Source organism: Salvelinus fontinalis, chromosome 3 (assembly GCF_029448725.1).
Source record: "Salvelinus fontinalis isolate EN_2023a chromosome 3, ASM2944872v1, whole genome shotgun sequence".
In the NCBI taxonomy this organism is placed as follows: Eukaryota; Metazoa; Chordata; class Actinopteri; order Salmoniformes; family Salmonidae; genus Salvelinus; species Salvelinus fontinalis.
Window position 1 is genome coordinate 29,894,468 of NC_074667.1, and position 15,377 is coordinate 29,909,844.

General features: G+C 43.5%; 16 non-coding genes across 16 annotated transcripts; 10 read left to right on the top strand and 6 right to left on the bottom strand.

Annotated features, from left to right (window-relative positions):
• Positions 1 to 574: 574 nt before the first annotated feature.
• Positions 575 to 646, bottom strand: trnaw-cca (transfer RNA tryptophan (anticodon CCA)). Its single transcript has one exon. It is a non-coding gene; the product is annotated as a tRNA-Trp (tRNA).
• A 148-nt stretch (positions 647 to 794) lies between these two features.
• trnak-uuu (transfer RNA lysine (anticodon UUU)) lies at positions 795 to 867 on the top strand. Its single transcript has one exon. It is a non-coding gene; the product is annotated as a tRNA-Lys (tRNA).
• Positions 868 to 1,910: 1,043 nt separating this feature from the next.
• Positions 1,911 to 1,982, bottom strand: trnaw-cca (transfer RNA tryptophan (anticodon CCA)). Its single transcript has one exon. It is a non-coding gene; the product is annotated as a tRNA-Trp (tRNA).
• Positions 1,983 to 2,130: 148 nt separating this feature from the next.
• On the top strand, positions 2,131 to 2,203 carry trnak-uuu (transfer RNA lysine (anticodon UUU)). Its single transcript has one exon. It is a non-coding gene; the product is annotated as a tRNA-Lys (tRNA).
• Positions 2,204 to 2,798: 595 nt separating this feature from the next.
• trnak-uuu (transfer RNA lysine (anticodon UUU)) lies at positions 2,799 to 2,871 on the top strand. Its single transcript has one exon. It is a non-coding gene; the product is annotated as a tRNA-Lys (tRNA).
• A 375-nt stretch (positions 2,872 to 3,246) lies between these two features.
• Positions 3,247 to 3,318, bottom strand: trnaw-cca (transfer RNA tryptophan (anticodon CCA)). Its single transcript has one exon. It is a non-coding gene; the product is annotated as a tRNA-Trp (tRNA).
• A 1,932-nt stretch (positions 3,319 to 5,250) lies between these two features.
• On the bottom strand, positions 5,251 to 5,322 carry trnaw-cca (transfer RNA tryptophan (anticodon CCA)). The gene has a single exon. It is a non-coding gene; the product is annotated as a tRNA-Trp (tRNA).
• Positions 5,323 to 5,470: 148 nt separating this feature from the next.
• Positions 5,471 to 5,543, top strand: trnak-uuu (transfer RNA lysine (anticodon UUU)). The gene has a single exon. It is a non-coding gene; the product is annotated as a tRNA-Lys (tRNA).
• A 375-nt stretch (positions 5,544 to 5,918) lies between these two features.
• trnaw-cca (transfer RNA tryptophan (anticodon CCA)) lies at positions 5,919 to 5,990 on the bottom strand. Its single transcript has one exon. It is a non-coding gene; the product is annotated as a tRNA-Trp (tRNA).
• A 148-nt stretch (positions 5,991 to 6,138) lies between these two features.
• Positions 6,139 to 6,211, top strand: trnak-uuu (transfer RNA lysine (anticodon UUU)). The gene has a single exon. It is a non-coding gene; the product is annotated as a tRNA-Lys (tRNA).
• Positions 6,212 to 6,805: 594 nt separating this feature from the next.
• Positions 6,806 to 6,878, top strand: trnak-uuu (transfer RNA lysine (anticodon UUU)). Its single transcript has one exon. It is a non-coding gene; the product is annotated as a tRNA-Lys (tRNA).
• Positions 6,879 to 9,477: 2,599 nt separating this feature from the next.
• On the top strand, positions 9,478 to 9,550 carry trnak-uuu (transfer RNA lysine (anticodon UUU)). Its single transcript has one exon. It is a non-coding gene; the product is annotated as a tRNA-Lys (tRNA).
• Positions 9,551 to 9,925: 375 nt separating this feature from the next.
• Positions 9,926 to 9,997, bottom strand: trnaw-cca (transfer RNA tryptophan (anticodon CCA)). The gene has a single exon. It is a non-coding gene; the product is annotated as a tRNA-Trp (tRNA).
• A 148-nt stretch (positions 9,998 to 10,145) lies between these two features.
• Positions 10,146 to 10,218, top strand: trnak-uuu (transfer RNA lysine (anticodon UUU)). The gene has a single exon. It is a non-coding gene; the product is annotated as a tRNA-Lys (tRNA).
• A 595-nt stretch (positions 10,219 to 10,813) lies between these two features.
• On the top strand, positions 10,814 to 10,886 carry trnak-uuu (transfer RNA lysine (anticodon UUU)). Its single transcript has one exon. It is a non-coding gene; the product is annotated as a tRNA-Lys (tRNA).
• A 3,267-nt stretch (positions 10,887 to 14,153) lies between these two features.
• trnak-uuu (transfer RNA lysine (anticodon UUU)) lies at positions 14,154 to 14,226 on the top strand. The gene has a single exon. It is a non-coding gene; the product is annotated as a tRNA-Lys (tRNA).
• The last annotated feature ends 1,151 nt before the right edge of the window (positions 14,227 to 15,377 follow it).

Consider the following 15,377-nt stretch of genomic DNA (forward strand, 5'->3'; position numbering starts at 1 on the left):
GGGGATGCCTAGTTCAGATTTCGTTGACTGTATCAATTGGAATGAAGGCCTGTGTCTCTGGGGAAATGTACGATCTGACATGCATCTTCCCGGCAGGTTAGGTGTATGAAAACAGTTACATGCAGAGCCCGGATAGCTCAGTCGGTAGAGCATCAGATTTTAAATCTGAGGGTCCAGGGTTCAAGTCCCTGTTCAGGCGTCCTTTTAATATTCACCTTCCTTCAGAAGCAAGTCTTTCTATAATTGCAATTTCTGTCACTTTCCATGACATGTTCACGTGTGGACAATACAATCCCATAGCCAAAACAGCTTAGTCTGAAAACTTTAGGATTTTTAATCTGAACCTCCAGGTTTAAACTCCCTGTTTGAAGACTGATTTAAGTCTGTCAATCACATAGCATCATCTGATATAGGAATTTGCAGTGTGCCATGCTTTTGTGAGAGACGACTGTCATCTAAAGCATCATCGGATTGGTCGTTGTTTAGCAACATTTGAACTGTAAAGCCACATTGGTACTTGTGCTGATTCATTGACTTCGTTGTGTAAAGGCAGAGATTGCACACATCAAAATTCTGACCACGACGTGATTTGAACACGCAACCTTCTGATCTGGAGTCAGACGCGCTACCGTTGCGCCACGAGGTCTTGGAAGAAACTCATCTATGGGGGGGATGCCTAGTTCAGATTTCGTTTACTGTATCAATTGGAATGAAGGCCTGTGTCTCTGGGGAAATGTACGATCTGACATGCATCTTCCCGGCAGGTTAGGTGTATGAAAACAGTTACATGCAGAGCCCGGATAGCTCAGTCGGTAGAGCATCAGATTTTTAATCTGAGGGTCCAGGGTTCAAGTCCCTGTTCAGGCTTCCTTTTAATATTCACCTTCCTTCAGAAGCAAGTCTTTCTATAATTGCAATTTCTGTCACTTTCCATGACATGTTCACGTGTGGACAATACAATCCCATAGCCAAAACAGCTTAGTCTGAAAACTTTAGGATTTTTAATCTGAACCTCCAGGTTTAAACTCCCTGTTTGAAGACGGATTTAAGTCTGTCAATCACACAGCATCATCTGATATAGGAATTTGCAGTGTGCCATGCTTTTGTGAGAGACGACTGTCATCTAAAGCATCATCGGATTGGTCGTTGTTTAGCAACATTTGAACTGTAAAGCCACATTGGTACTTGTGCTGACTCATTGACTTCGCTGTGTAAAGGCAGCGATTGCACACGTCAAAATTCTGACCACGACTTGATTTGAACACGCAACCTTCTGATCTAGAGTCAGACGCGCTACCGTTGCGCCACGAGGTCTTGGAAGAGAATCATCTATGGGGGGGATGCCTAGTTCAGATTTCGTTGACTGTATCAATTGGAATGAAGGCCTGTGTCTCTGGGGAAATGTACGATCTGACATGCACTTTCCCGGCAGGTTAGGTGTATGAAAACAGTTACATGCAGAGCCCGGATAGCTCAGTCGGTAGAGCATCAGATTTTAAATCTGAGGGTCCAGGGTTCAAGTCCCTGTTCAGGCGTCCATTTAATATTCACCTTCCTTCAGAAGCAAGTCTTTCTATAATTGCAATTTCTGTCACTTTCCATGACATGTTCACGTGTGGACAATACAATCCCATAGCCAAAACAGCTTAGTCTGAAAACTTTAGGATTTTTAATCTGAACCTCCAGGTTTAAACTCCCTGTTTGAAGACGGATTTAAGTCTGTCAATCACAAAGCATCATCTGATATAGGAATTTGCAGTGTGCCATGCTTTTGTGAGAGACGACTGTCATCTAAAGCATCATCGGATTGGTCGTTGTTTAGCAACATTTGAACTGTAAAGCCACATTGGTACTTGTGCTGATTCATTGACTTCGCTGTGTAAAGGCAGCGATTGCACACATCAAAATTCTGACCACGACGTGATTTGAACACGCAACCTTCTGATCTGGAGTCAGACGCGCTACCGTTGCGCCACGAGGTCTTGGAAGAAACTCATCTATGGGGGGGATGCCTAGTTCAGATTTCGTTTACTGTATCAATTGGAATGAAGGCCTGTGTCTCTGGGGAAATGTACGATCTGACATGCATCTTCCCGGCAGGTTAGGTGTATGAAAACAGTTACATGCAGAGCCCGGATAGCTCAGTCGGTAGAGCATCAGATTTTTAATCTGAGGGTCCAGGGTTCAAGTCCCTGTTCAGGCGTCCTTTTAATATTCACCTTCCTTCAGAAGCAAGTCTTTCTATAATTGCAATTTCTGTCACTTTCCATGACATGTTCACGTGTGGACAATACAATCCCATAGCCAAAACAGCTTAGTCTGAAAACTTTTGGATTTTTAATCTGAACCTCCAGGTTTAAACTCCCTGTTTGAAGACGGATTTAAGTCTGTCAATCACAAAGCATCATCTGATCTAGGAATTTGCAGTGTGCCATGCTTTTGTGAGAGACGACTGTCATCTAAAGCATCATCGGATTGGTCGTTGTTTAGCAACATTTGAACTGTAAAGCCACATTGGTACTTGTGCTGATTCATTGACTTCGCTGTGTAAAGGCAGCGATTGCACACATCAAAATTCTGACCACGACATGATTTGAACACGCAACCTTCTGATCTGGAGTCAGACGCGCTACCGTTGCGCCACAAGGTCTTGGAAGAAAATCATCTATGGGGGGGATGCCTAGTTCAGATTTCGTTGACTGTATCAATTGGAATGAAGGCCTGTGTCTCTGGGGAAATGTACGATCTGACATGCATCTTCCCGGCAGGTTAGGTGTATGAAAACAGTTACATGCAGAGCCCGGATAGCTCAGTCGGTAGAGCATCAGATTTTTAATCTGAGGGTCCAGGGTTCAAGTCCCTGTTCAGGCGTCCTTTTAATATTCACCTTCCTTCAGAAGCAAGTCTTTCTATAATTGCAAATTCTGTCACTTTCCATGACATGTTCACGTGTGGACAATACAATCCCATAGCCAAAACAGCTTAGTCTGAAAACTTTAGGATTTTTAATCTGAACCTCCAGGTTTAAACTCCCTGTTTGAAGACGGATTTAAGTCTGTCAATCACACAGCATCATCTGATATAGGAATTTGCAGTGTGCCATGCTTTTGTGAGAGACGACTGTCATCTAAAGCATCATCGGATTGGTCGTTGTTTAGCAACATTTGAACTGTAAAGCCACATTGGTACTTGTGCTGATTCATTGACTTCGCTGTGTAAAGGCAGCGATTGCACACATCAAAATTCTGACCACGACGTGATTTGAACACGCAACCTTCTGATCTGGAGTCAGACGCGCTACCGTTGCGCCACGAGGTCTTGGAAGAAACTCATCTATGGGGGGGATGCCTAGTTCAGATTTCGTTTACTGTATCAATTGGAATGAAGGCCTGTGTCTCTGGGGAAATGTACGATCTGACATGCATCTTCCCGGCAGGTTAGGTGTATGAAAACAGTTACATGCAGAGCCCGGATAGCTCAGTCGGTAGAGCATCAGATTTTTAATCTGAGGGTCCAGTGTTCAAGTCCCTGTTCAGGCGTCCTTTTAATATTCACCTTCCTTCAGAAGCAAGTCTTTCTATAATTGCAATTTCTGTCACTTTCCATGACATGTTCACGTGTGGACAATACAATCCCATAGCCAAAACAGCTTAGTCTGAAAACTTTAGGATATTTAATCTGAACCTCCAGGTTTAAACTCCCTGTTTGAAGACGGATTTAAATCTGTCAATCACACAGCATCATCTGATATAGGAATTTGCAGTGTGCCATGCTTTTGTGAGAGACGACTGTCATCTAAAGCATCATCGGATTGGTCGTTGTTTAGCAACATTTGAACTGTAAAGCCACATTGGTACTTGTGCTGATTCATTGACTTCGCTGTGTAAAGGCAGCGATTCCACACATCAAAATTCTGACCACGACGTGATTTGAACACGCAACCTTCTGATCTGGAGTCAGACGCGCTACCGTTGCGCCACAAGAACTTGGAAGAAAGTCATCTATGGGGGGGATGCCTAGTTCAGATTTCGTTGACTGTATCAATTGGAATGAAGGCCTGTGTCTCTGGGGAAATGTACCATCTGACATGCATCTGCCCGGCAGGTTAGGTGTATGAAAACAGTGACATGCAGAGCCCGGTTAGCTCTGTCGGTAGAGCATCAGACTTTTAATCTGAGGGTCCATGGTTCAAGTCCCTGTTCAGGCGTACTTTTAATATTCACCTTCCTTCAGAAGCAAGTCTTTCTATAATTGCAATTTCTGTCACTTTCCATGACATGTTCACGTGTGGACAATACAATCCCATAGCCAAAACAGCTTAGTCTGAAAACTTTAGGATTTTTAATCTGAACCTCCAGGTTTAAACTCCCTGTTTGAAGACTGATTTAAGTCTGTCAATCACACAGCATCATCTGATATAGGAATTTGCAGTGTGCCATGCTTTTGTGAGAGACGACTGTCATCTAAAGCATCATCGGATTGGTCGTTGTTTAGCAACATTTGAACTGTAAAGCCACATTGGTACTTGTGCTGATTAATTGACTTCGCTGTGTAAAGACAGCGATTGCACACATCAAAATTCTGACCATGACGTGATTTGAACACGCAACCTTCTGATCTGGAGTCAGACGCGCTACCGTTGCGCCACGAGGTCTTGGAAGAAAGTCATCTATGGGGGGGATACCTAGTTCAGATTTCGTTGACTGTATCAATTGGAATGAAGGCCTGTGTCTCTGGGGAAATGTACGATCTGACATGCAGCTGCCCGGCAGGTTAGGTGTATGAAAACAGTTACATGCAGAGCCCGGATAGCTCAGTCGGTAGAGCATCAGACTTTTAATCTGAGGGTCCATGGTTCAAGTCCCTGTTCAGGCGTACTTTTAATATTCACCTTCCTTCAGAAGCAAGTCTTTCTATAATTGCAATTTCTGTCACTTTCCATGACATGTTCACGTGTGGACAATACAATCCCATAGCCAAAACAGCTTAGTCTGAAAACTTTAGGATTTTTAATCTGAACCTCCAGGTTTAAACTCCCTGTTTGAAGACTGATTTAAGTCTGTCAATCACACAGCATCATCTGATATAGGAATTTGCAGTGTGCCATGCTTTTGTGAGAGACGACTGTCATCTAAAGCATGATCGGATTGGTCGTTGTTTAGCAACATTTGAACTGTAAAGCCACATTGGTACTTGTGCTGATTCATTGACTTCGCTGTGTAAAGGCAGCGATTGCACACATCAAAATTCTGACCACGACGTGATTTGAACACGCAACATTCTGATCTGGAGTCAGACGCGCTACCGTTGCGCCACGAGGTCTTGGAAGAAAGTCATCTATGGGGGGGATGCCTAGTTCAGATTTCGTTGACTGTATCAATTGGAATGAAGGCCTGTGTCTCTGGGGAAATGTACGATCTGACATGCATCTGCCCGGCAGGTTAGGTGTATGAAAACAGTTACATGCAGAGCCCGGATAGCTCAGTCGGTAGAGCATCAGACTTTTAATCTGAGGGTCCAGGGTTCAAGTCCCTGTTCAGGCGTCCTTTTAATATTCACCTTCCTTCAGAAGCAAGTCTTTCTATAATTGCAATTTCTGTCACTTTCCATGACATGTTCACGTGTGGATAATACAATCCCATAGCCAAAACAGCTTAGTCTGAAAACTTTAGGATTTTTAATCTGAACCTCCAGGTTTAAACTCCCTGTTTGAAGACTGATTTAAATCTGTCAATCACATAGCATCATCTGATATAGGAATTTGCAGTGTGCCATGCTTTTGTGAGAGACGACTGTCATCTAAAGCATGATCGGATTGGTCGTTGTTTAGCAACATTTGAACTGTAAAGCCACATTGGTACTTGTGCTGATTCATTGACTTCGCTGTGTAAAGGCAGCGATTGCACACATCAAAATTCTGACCACGACGTGATTTGAACACGCAACATTCTGATCTGGAGTCAGACGCGCTACCGTTGCGCCACGAGGTCTTGGAAGAAAGTCATCTATGGGGGGGATGCCTAGTTCAGATTTCGTTGACTGTATCAATTGGAATGAAGGCCTGTGTCTCTGGGGAAATGTACGATCTGACATGCATCTGCCCGGCAGGTTAGGTGTATGAAAACAGTTACATGCAGAGCCCGGATAGCTCAGTCGGTAGAGCATCAGACTTTTAATCTGAGGGTCCAGGGTTCAAGTCCCTGTTCAGGCGTCCTTTTAATATTCACCTTCCTTCAGAAGCAAGTCTTTCTATAATTGCAATTTCTGTCACTTTCCATGACATGTTCACGTGTGGATAATACAATCCCATAGCCAAAACAGCTTAGTCTGAAAACTTTAGGATTTTTAATCTGAACCTCCAGGTTTAAACTCCCTGTTTGAAGACTGATTTAAATCTGTCAATCACATAGCATCATCTGATATAGGAATTTGCAGTGTGCCATGCTTTTGTGAGAGACGACTGTCATCTAAAGCATCATCGGATTGGTCGTTGTTTAGCAACATTTGAACTGTAAAGCCACATTGGTACTTGTGCTGATTCATTGACTTCGCTGTGTAAAGGCAGCGATTGCACACATCAAAATCTGACCACGACGTGATTTGAACAAGCAACCTTCTGATCTGGAGTCAGACGCGCTACCGTTGCGCCACGAGGTCTTGGAATAAACTCATCTATGGGGGGGATGCCTAGTTCAGATTTCGTTGACTGTATCAATTGGAATGAAGGCCTGTGTCTCTGGGGAAATGTACGATCTGACATGCATCTGCCCGGCAGGTTAGGTGTATGAAAACAGTTACATGCAGAGCCCGGATAGCTCAGTCGGTAGAGCATCAGACTTTTAATCTGAGGGTCCAGGGTTCAAGTCCCTGTTCAGGCGTCCTTTTAATATTCACCTTCCTTCAGAAGCAAGTCTTTCTATAATTGCAATTTCTGTCACTTTCCATGACATGTTCACGTGTGGACAATACAATCCCATAGCCAAAACAGCTTAGTCTGAAAACTTTAGGATTTTTAATCTGAACCTCCAGGTTTAAACTCCCTGTTTGAAGACTGATTTAAGTCTGTCAATCACATAGCATCATCTGATATAGGAATTTGCAGTGTGCCATGCTTTTGTGAGAGACGACTGTCATCTAAAGCATAATCGGATTGGTCGTTGTTTAGCAACATTTGAACTGTAAAGCCACATTGGTACTTGTGCTGATTCATTGACTTCGCTGTGTAAAGGCAGCGATTGCACACATCAAACTTCTGACCACGACGTGATTTGAACACGCAACCTTCATATCTGGAGTCAGACGCGCTACCGTTGCGCTACGAGGTCTTGGAAGAAAAACATCTATGGGGGGGATGCCTAGTTCAGATTTCGTTGACTGTATCAATTGGAATGAAGGCATGTGTCTCTGGGGAAATGTACGATCTGACATGCATCTGCCCGGCAGGTTAGGTGTATGAAAACAGTTACATGCAGAGCCCGGTTAGCTCAGTCGGTAGAGCATCAGACTTTTAATCTGAGGGTCAAGGGTTCAAGTCCCTGTTCAGGCGTCCTTTTAATATTCACCTTCCTTCAGAAGCAAGTCTTTCTATAATTGCAATTTCTGTCACTTTCCATGACATGTTCACGTGTGGACAATACAATCCCATAGCCAAAACAGCTTAGTCTGAAAACCTTAGGATTTTTAATCAGAACCTCCAGGTTTAAACTCCCTGTTTGAAGACTGATTTAAGTCTGTCAATCACACAGCATCATCTGATATAGGAATTTGCAGTGTGCCATGCTTTTGTGAGAGACGACTGTCATCTAAAGCATGATCGGATTGGTCGTTGTTTAGCAACATTTGAACTGTAAAGCCACATTGGTACTTGTGCTGATTCATTGACTTCACTGTGTAAAGGCAGCGATTGCACACATCAAAATTCTGACCACGACGATATTTGAACACGCAACCTTCTGATCTGGAGTCAGACGCGCTACCGTTGCGCCACGAGGTCTTGGAAGAAAGTCATCTATGGGGGGGATGCCTAGTTCAGATTTCGTTGACTGTATCAATTGGAATGAAGGCCTGTGTCTCTGGGGAAATGTTCGATCTGACATGCATCTGCCCGGCAGGTTAGGTGTATGAAAACAGTTACATGCGGAGCCCGGATAGCTCAGTCGGTAGAGCATCAGACTTTTAATCTGAGGGTCCATGGTTCAAGTCCCTGTTCAGGCGTACTTTTAATATTCACCTTCCTTCAGAAGCAAGTCTTTCTATAATTGCAATTTCTGTCACTTTCCATGACATGTTCACGTGTGGAAAATACAATCCCACAGCCAAAAGAGCTTAGTCTGAAAACTTTAGTATTTTTTATTTGAATTTCCAGGTTTAAACTCCCTGTTTGAAGACTGATTTAAGTCTGTCAATCACACAGCATCATCTGATATAGGAATTTGCAGTGTGCCATGCTTTTGTGAGAGACGACTGTCATCTAAAGCATCATCGGATTGGTCGTTGTTTAGCAACATTTGAACTGTAAAGCCACATTGGTACTTGTGCTGATTCATTGACTTCGCTGTGTAAAGGCAGCGATTGCACACATCAAAATTCTGACCACGACGTGATTTGAACACGCAACCTTCTGAGCTGGAGTTAGACGCGCTACCGTTGCACCACGAGGTCTTGGAAGAAACTCATCTATGGGGGGGATGCCTAGTTCAGATTTCGTTGACTGTATCAATTGGAATGAAGGCCTGTGTCTCTGGGGAAATATACGATCTGACATGCATCTGCCCGGCAGGTTAGGTGTATGAAAACAGTTACATGCAGAGCCCGGATAGCTCACTCGGTAGAGCATCAGACTTTTAACCTGAGGGTCCAGGGTTCAAGTCCCTGTTCAGGTGTCCTGTTAATATTCACCTTCCTTCAGAAGCAAGTCTTTCTATAATTGCAATTTCTGTCACTTTCCATGACATGTTCACGTGTGGACAATACAATCCCATAGCCAAAACAGCTTAGTCTGAAAACTTTAGGATTTTTAATCAGAACCTCCAGGTTTAAACTCCCTGTTTGAAGACTGATTTAAGTCTGTCAATCACACAGCATCATCTGATATAGGAATTTGCAGTGTGCCATGCTTTTGTGAGAGACGACTGTCATCTAAAGCATGATCGGATTGGTCGTTGTTTAGCAACATTTGAACTGTAAAGCCACATTGGTACTTGTGCTGATTCATTGACTTCACTGTGTAAAGGCAGCGATTGCACACATCAAAATTCTGACCACGACGATATTTGAACACGCAACCTTCTGATCTGGAGTCAGACGCGCTACCGTTGCGCCACGAGGTCTTGGAAGAAAGTCATCTATGGGGGGGATGCCTAGTTCAGATTTCGTTGACTGTATCAATTGGAATGAATGCCTGTGTCTCTGGGGAAGTGTTCGATCTGACATGCATCTGCCCGGCAGGTTAGGTGTATGAAAACAGTTACATGCGGAGCCCGGATAGCTCAGTCGGTAGAGCATCAGACTTTTAATCTGAGGGTCCAGGGTTCAAGTCCCTGTTCAGGCGTCCTTTTAATATTCACCTTCCTTCAGAAGCAAGTCTTTCTATAATTGCAATTTCTGTCACTTTCCATGACATGTTCACGTGTGGACAATACAATCCCATAGCCAAAACAGCTTAGTCTGAAAACTTTAGGATTTTTAATCTGAACCTCCAGGTTTAAACTCCCTGTTTGAAGACTGATTTAAATCTGTCAATCACATAGCATCATCTGATATAGGAATTTGCAGTGTGCCATGCTTTTGTGAGAGACGACTGTCATCTAAAGCATCATCGGATTGGTCGTTGTTTAGCAACATTTGAACTGTAAAGCCACATTGGTACTTGTGCTGATTCATTGACTTCGCTGTGTAAAGGCAGCGATTGCACACATCAAAATTCTGACCACGACGTGATTTGAACACGCAACCTTCTGATCTGGAGTCAGACGCGCTACCGTTGCGCCACGAGGTCTTGGAATAAACTCATCTATGGGGGGGATGCCTAGTTCAGATTTCGTTGACTGTATCAATTGGAATGAAGGCCTGTGTCTCTGGGGAAATGTACGATCTGACATGCATCTGCCCGGCAGGTTAGGTGTATGAAAACAGTTACATGCAGAGCCCGGATAGCTCAGTCGGTAGAGCATCAGACTTTTAATCTGAGGGTCCAGGGTTCAAGTCCCTGTTCAGGCGTCCTTTTAATATTCACCTTCCTTCAGAAGCAAGTCTTTCTATAATTGCAATTTCTGTCACTTTCCATGACATGTTCACGTGTGGACAATACAATCCCATAGCCAAAACAGCTTAGTCTGAAAACTTTAGGATTTTTAATCTGAACCTCCAGGTTTAAACTCCCTGTTTGAAGACTGATTTAAGTCTGTCAATCACATAGCATCATCTGATATAGGAATTTGCAGTGTGCCATGCTTTTGTGAGAGACGACTGTCATCTAAAGCATAATCGGATTGGTCGTTGTTTAGCAACATTTGAACTGTAAAGCCACATTGGTACTTGTGCTGATTCATTGACTTCGCTGTGTAAAGGCAGCGATTGCACACATCAAACTTCTGACCACGACGTGATTTGAACACGCAACCTTCATATCTGGAGTCAGACGCGCTACCGTTGCGCTACGAGGTCTTGGAAGAAAAACATCTATGGGGGGGATGCCTAGTTCAGATTTCGTTGACTGTATCAATTGGAATGAAGGCATGTGTCTCTGGGGAAATGTACGATCTGACATGCATCTGCCCGGCAGGTTAGGTGTATGAAAACAGTTACATGCAGAGCCCGGATAGCTCAGTCGGTAGAGCATCAGACTTTTAATCTGAGGGTCAAGGGTTCAAGTCCCTGTTCAGGCGTCCTTTTAATATTCACCTTCCTTCAGAAGCAAGTCTTTCTATAATTGCAATTTCTGTCACTTTCCATGACATGTTCACGTGTGGACAATACAATCCCATAGCCAAAACAGCTTAGTCTGAAAACCTTAGGATTTTTAATCAGAACCTCCAGGTTTAAACTCCCTGTTTGAAGACTGATTTAAGTCTGTCAATCACACAGCATCATCTGATATAGGAATTTGCAGTGTGCCATGCTTTTGTGAGAGACGACTGTCATCTAAAGCATGATCGGATTGGTCGTTGTTTAGCAACATTTGAACTGTAAAGCCACATTGGTACTTGTGCTGATTCATTGACTTCACTGTGTAAAGGCAGCGATTGCACACATCAAAATTCTGACCACGACGATATTTGAACACGCAACCTTCTGATCTGGAGTCAGACGCGCTACCGTTGCGCCACGAGGTCTTGGAAGAAAGTCATCTATGGGGGGGATGCCTAGTTCAGATTTCGTTGACTGTATCAATTGGAATGAAGGCCTGTGTCTCTGGGGAAATGTTCGATCTGACATGCATCTGCCCGGCAGGTTAGGTGTATGAAAACAGTTACATGCGGAGCCCGGATAGCTCAGTCGGTAGAGCATCGGACTTTTAATCTGAGGGTCCATGGTTCAAGTCCCTGTTCAGGCGTACTTTTAATATTCACCTTCCTTCAGAAGCAAGTCTTTCTATAATTGCAATTTCTGTCACTTTCCATGACATGTTCACGTGTGGAAAATACAATCCCACAGCCAAAAGAGCTTAGTCTGAAAACTTTAGTATTTTTTATTTGAATTTCCAGGTTTAAACTCCCTGTTTGAAGACTGATTTAAGTCTGTCAATCACACAGCATCATCTGATATAGGAATTTGCAGTGTGCCATGCTTTTGTGAGAGACGACTGTCATCTAAAGCATCATCGGATTGGTCGTTGTTTAGCAACATTTGAACTGTAAAGCCACATTGGTACTTGTGCTGATTCATTGACTTCGCTGTGTAAAGGCAGCGATTGCACACATCAAAATTCTGACCACGACGTGATTTGAACACGCAACCTTCTGAGCTGGAGTTAGACGCGCTACCGTTGCACCACGAGGTCTTGGAAGAAACTCATCTATGGGGGGGATGCCTAGTTCAGATTTCGTTGACTGTATCAATTGGAATGAAGGCCTGTGTCTCTGGGGAAATATACGATCTGACATGCATCTGCCCGGCAGGTTAGGTGTATGAAAACAGTTACATGCAGAGCCCGGATAGCTCACTCGGTAGAGCATCAGACTTTTAACCTGAGGGTCCAGGGTTCAAGTCCCTGTTCAGGTGTCCTGTTAATATTCACCTTCCTTCAGAAGCAAGTCTTTCTATAATTGCAATTTCTGTCACTTTCCATGACATGTTCACGTGTGGACAATACAATCCCATAGCCAAAACAGCTTAGTCTGAAAACTTTAGGATTTTTAATCAGAAACTCCAGGTTTAAACTCCCTGTTTGAAGACTGATTTAAGTCTGTCAATCACACAGCATCATCTGATATAGGAATTTGCAGTGTGCCATGCTTTTGTGAGAGACGACTGTCATCTAAAGCATGATCGGATTGGTCGTTGTTTAGCAACATTTGAACTGTAAAGCCACATTGGTACTTGTGCTGATTCATTGACTTCACTGTGTAAAGGCAGCGATTGCACACATCAAAATTCTGACCACGACGATATTTGAACACGCAACCTTCTGATCTGGAGTCAGACGCGCTACCGTTGCGCCACGAGTTCTTGGAAGAAAGTCATCTATGGGGGGGATGCCTAGTTCAGATTTCGTTGACTGTATCAATTGGAATGAAGGCCTGTGTCTCTGGGGAAATGTTCGATCTGACATGCATCTGCCCGGCAGGTTAGGTGTATGAAAACAGTTACATGCGGAGCCCGGATAGCTCAGTCGGTAGAGCATCAGACTTTTAATCTGAGGGTCCATGGTTCAAGTCCCTGTTCAGGCGTACTTTTAATATTCACCTTCCTTCAGAAGCAAGTCTTTCTATAATTGCAATTTCTGTCACATTCCATGACATGTTCACGTGTGGACAATACAATCCCATAGCCAAAACAGCTTAGTCTGAAAACTTTAGGATTTTTAATCAGAACCTCCAGGTTTAAACTCCCTGTTTGAAGACTGATTTAAGTCTGTCAATCACACAGCATCATCTGATATAGGAATTTGCAGTGTGCCATGCTTTTGTGAGAGACGACTGTCATCTAAAGCATGATCGGATTGGTCGTTGTTTAGCAACATTTGAACTGTAAAGCCACATTGGTACTTGTGCTGATTCATTGACTTCACTGTGTAAAGGCAGCGATTGCACACATCAAAATTCTGACCACGACGATATTTGAACACGCAACCTTCTGATCTGGAGTCAGACGCGCTACCGTTGCGCCACGAGGTCTTGGAAGAAACTCATCTATGGGGGGGATGCCTAGTTCAGATTTCGTTGACTGTATCAGTTGGAATGAAGGCCTGTGTCTCTGGGGAAATGTTCGATCTGACATGCATCTGCCCGGCAGGTTAGGTGTATGAAAACATTTACATGCGTAGCCCGGATAGCTCAGTCGGTAGAGCATCAGACTTTTAATCTGAGGGTCCATGGTTCAAGTCCCTGTTCAGGCGTACTTTTAATATTCACCTTCCTTCAGAAGCAAGTCTTTCTATAATTGCAATTTCTGTCACTTTCCATGACATGTTCACGTGTGGAAAATACAATCCCATAGCCAAAAGAGCTTAGTCTGAAAACTTTAGGATTTTTAATTTGAATTTCCAGGTTTTAACTCCCTGTTTGAAGACTGATTTAAGTCTGTCAATCACACAGCATCATCTGATATAGGAATTTGCAGTGTGCCATGCTTTTGTGAGAGACGACTGTCATCTAAAGCATCATCGGATTGGTCGTTGTTTAGCAACATTTGAACTGTAAAGCCACATTGGTACTTGTGCTGATTCATTGACTTCGCTGTGTAAAGGCAGCGATTGCACACATCAAAATTCTGACCACGACGTGATTTGAACACACAACCTTCTGATCTGGAGTTAGACGCGCTACCGTTGCACCACGAGGTCTTGGAAGAAACTCATCTATGGGGGGGATGCCAATTTCAGATTTCGTTGACTGTATCAATTGGAATGAAGGCCTGTGTCTCTGGGGAAATGTTCGATCTGACATGCATCTGCCCGGCAGGTTAGGTGTATGAAAACAGTTACATGCAAAGCCCGGATAGCTCAGTCGGTAGAGCATCAGACTTTTAATCTGAGGGTCCAGGGTTCAAGTCCCTGTTCAGGCATGCTTTTAATATTCACCTTCCTTCAGAAGCAAGTCTTTCTATAATTGCAATTTCTGTCACTTTCCATGACATGTTCACGTGTGGACAATACAATCCCATAGCCAAAACAGCTTAGTCTGAAAACTTTAGGATTTTTAATCTGAACCTCCAGGTTTAAACTCCCTGTTTGAAGACTGATTTAAGTCTGTCAATCACACAGCATCATCTGATATAGGAATTTGCAGTGTGCCATGCTTTTGTGAGAGACGACTGTCATCTAAAGCATGATCGGATTGGTCGTTGTTTAGCAACATTTGAACTGTAAAGCCACATTGGTACTTGTGCTGATTCATTGACTTCGCTGTGTAAAGGCAGCGATTGCACACATCAAAATTCTGACCACGACGATATTTGAACACGCAACCTTCTGATCTGGAGTAAGACGCGCTACCGTTGCGCCACGAGGTCTTGGAAGAAAGTCATCTATGGGGGGGATGCCTAGTTCAGATTTCGTTGACTGTATCAATTGGAATGAAGGCCTGTGTCTCTGGGGAAATGTACGATCTGACATGCATCTGCCCGGCAGGTTAGGTGTATGAAAACAGTTACATGCAGAACCCGGATAGCTCAGTCGGTAGAGCATCAGACTTTTAATCTGAGGGTCCATGGTTCAAGTCCCTGTTCAGGCGTACTTTTAATATTCACCTTCCTTCAGAAGCAAGTCTTTCTATAATTGCAATTTCTGTCACTTTCCATGACATGTTCACGTGTGGAAAATACAATCCCATAGCCAAAAGAGCTTAGTCTGAAAACTTTAGGATTTTTTATTTGAATTTCCAGGTTTAAACTCCCTGTTTGAAGACTGATTTAAGTCTGTCAATCACACAGCATCATCTGATATAGGAATTTGCAGTGTGCCATGCTTTTGTGAGAGACGACTGTCATCTAAAGCATCATCGGATTGGTCGTTGTTTAGCAACATTTGAACTGTAAAGCCACATTGGTACTTGTGCTGATTCATTGACTTCGCTGTGTAAAGGCAGCGATTGCACACATCAAAATTCTGACCACGACGTGATTTGAACACGCAACCTTCTGAGCTGGAGTTAGACGCGCTACCGTTGCACCACAAGGTCTTGGAAGAAAAACATCTATGGGGGGGATGCCTAGTT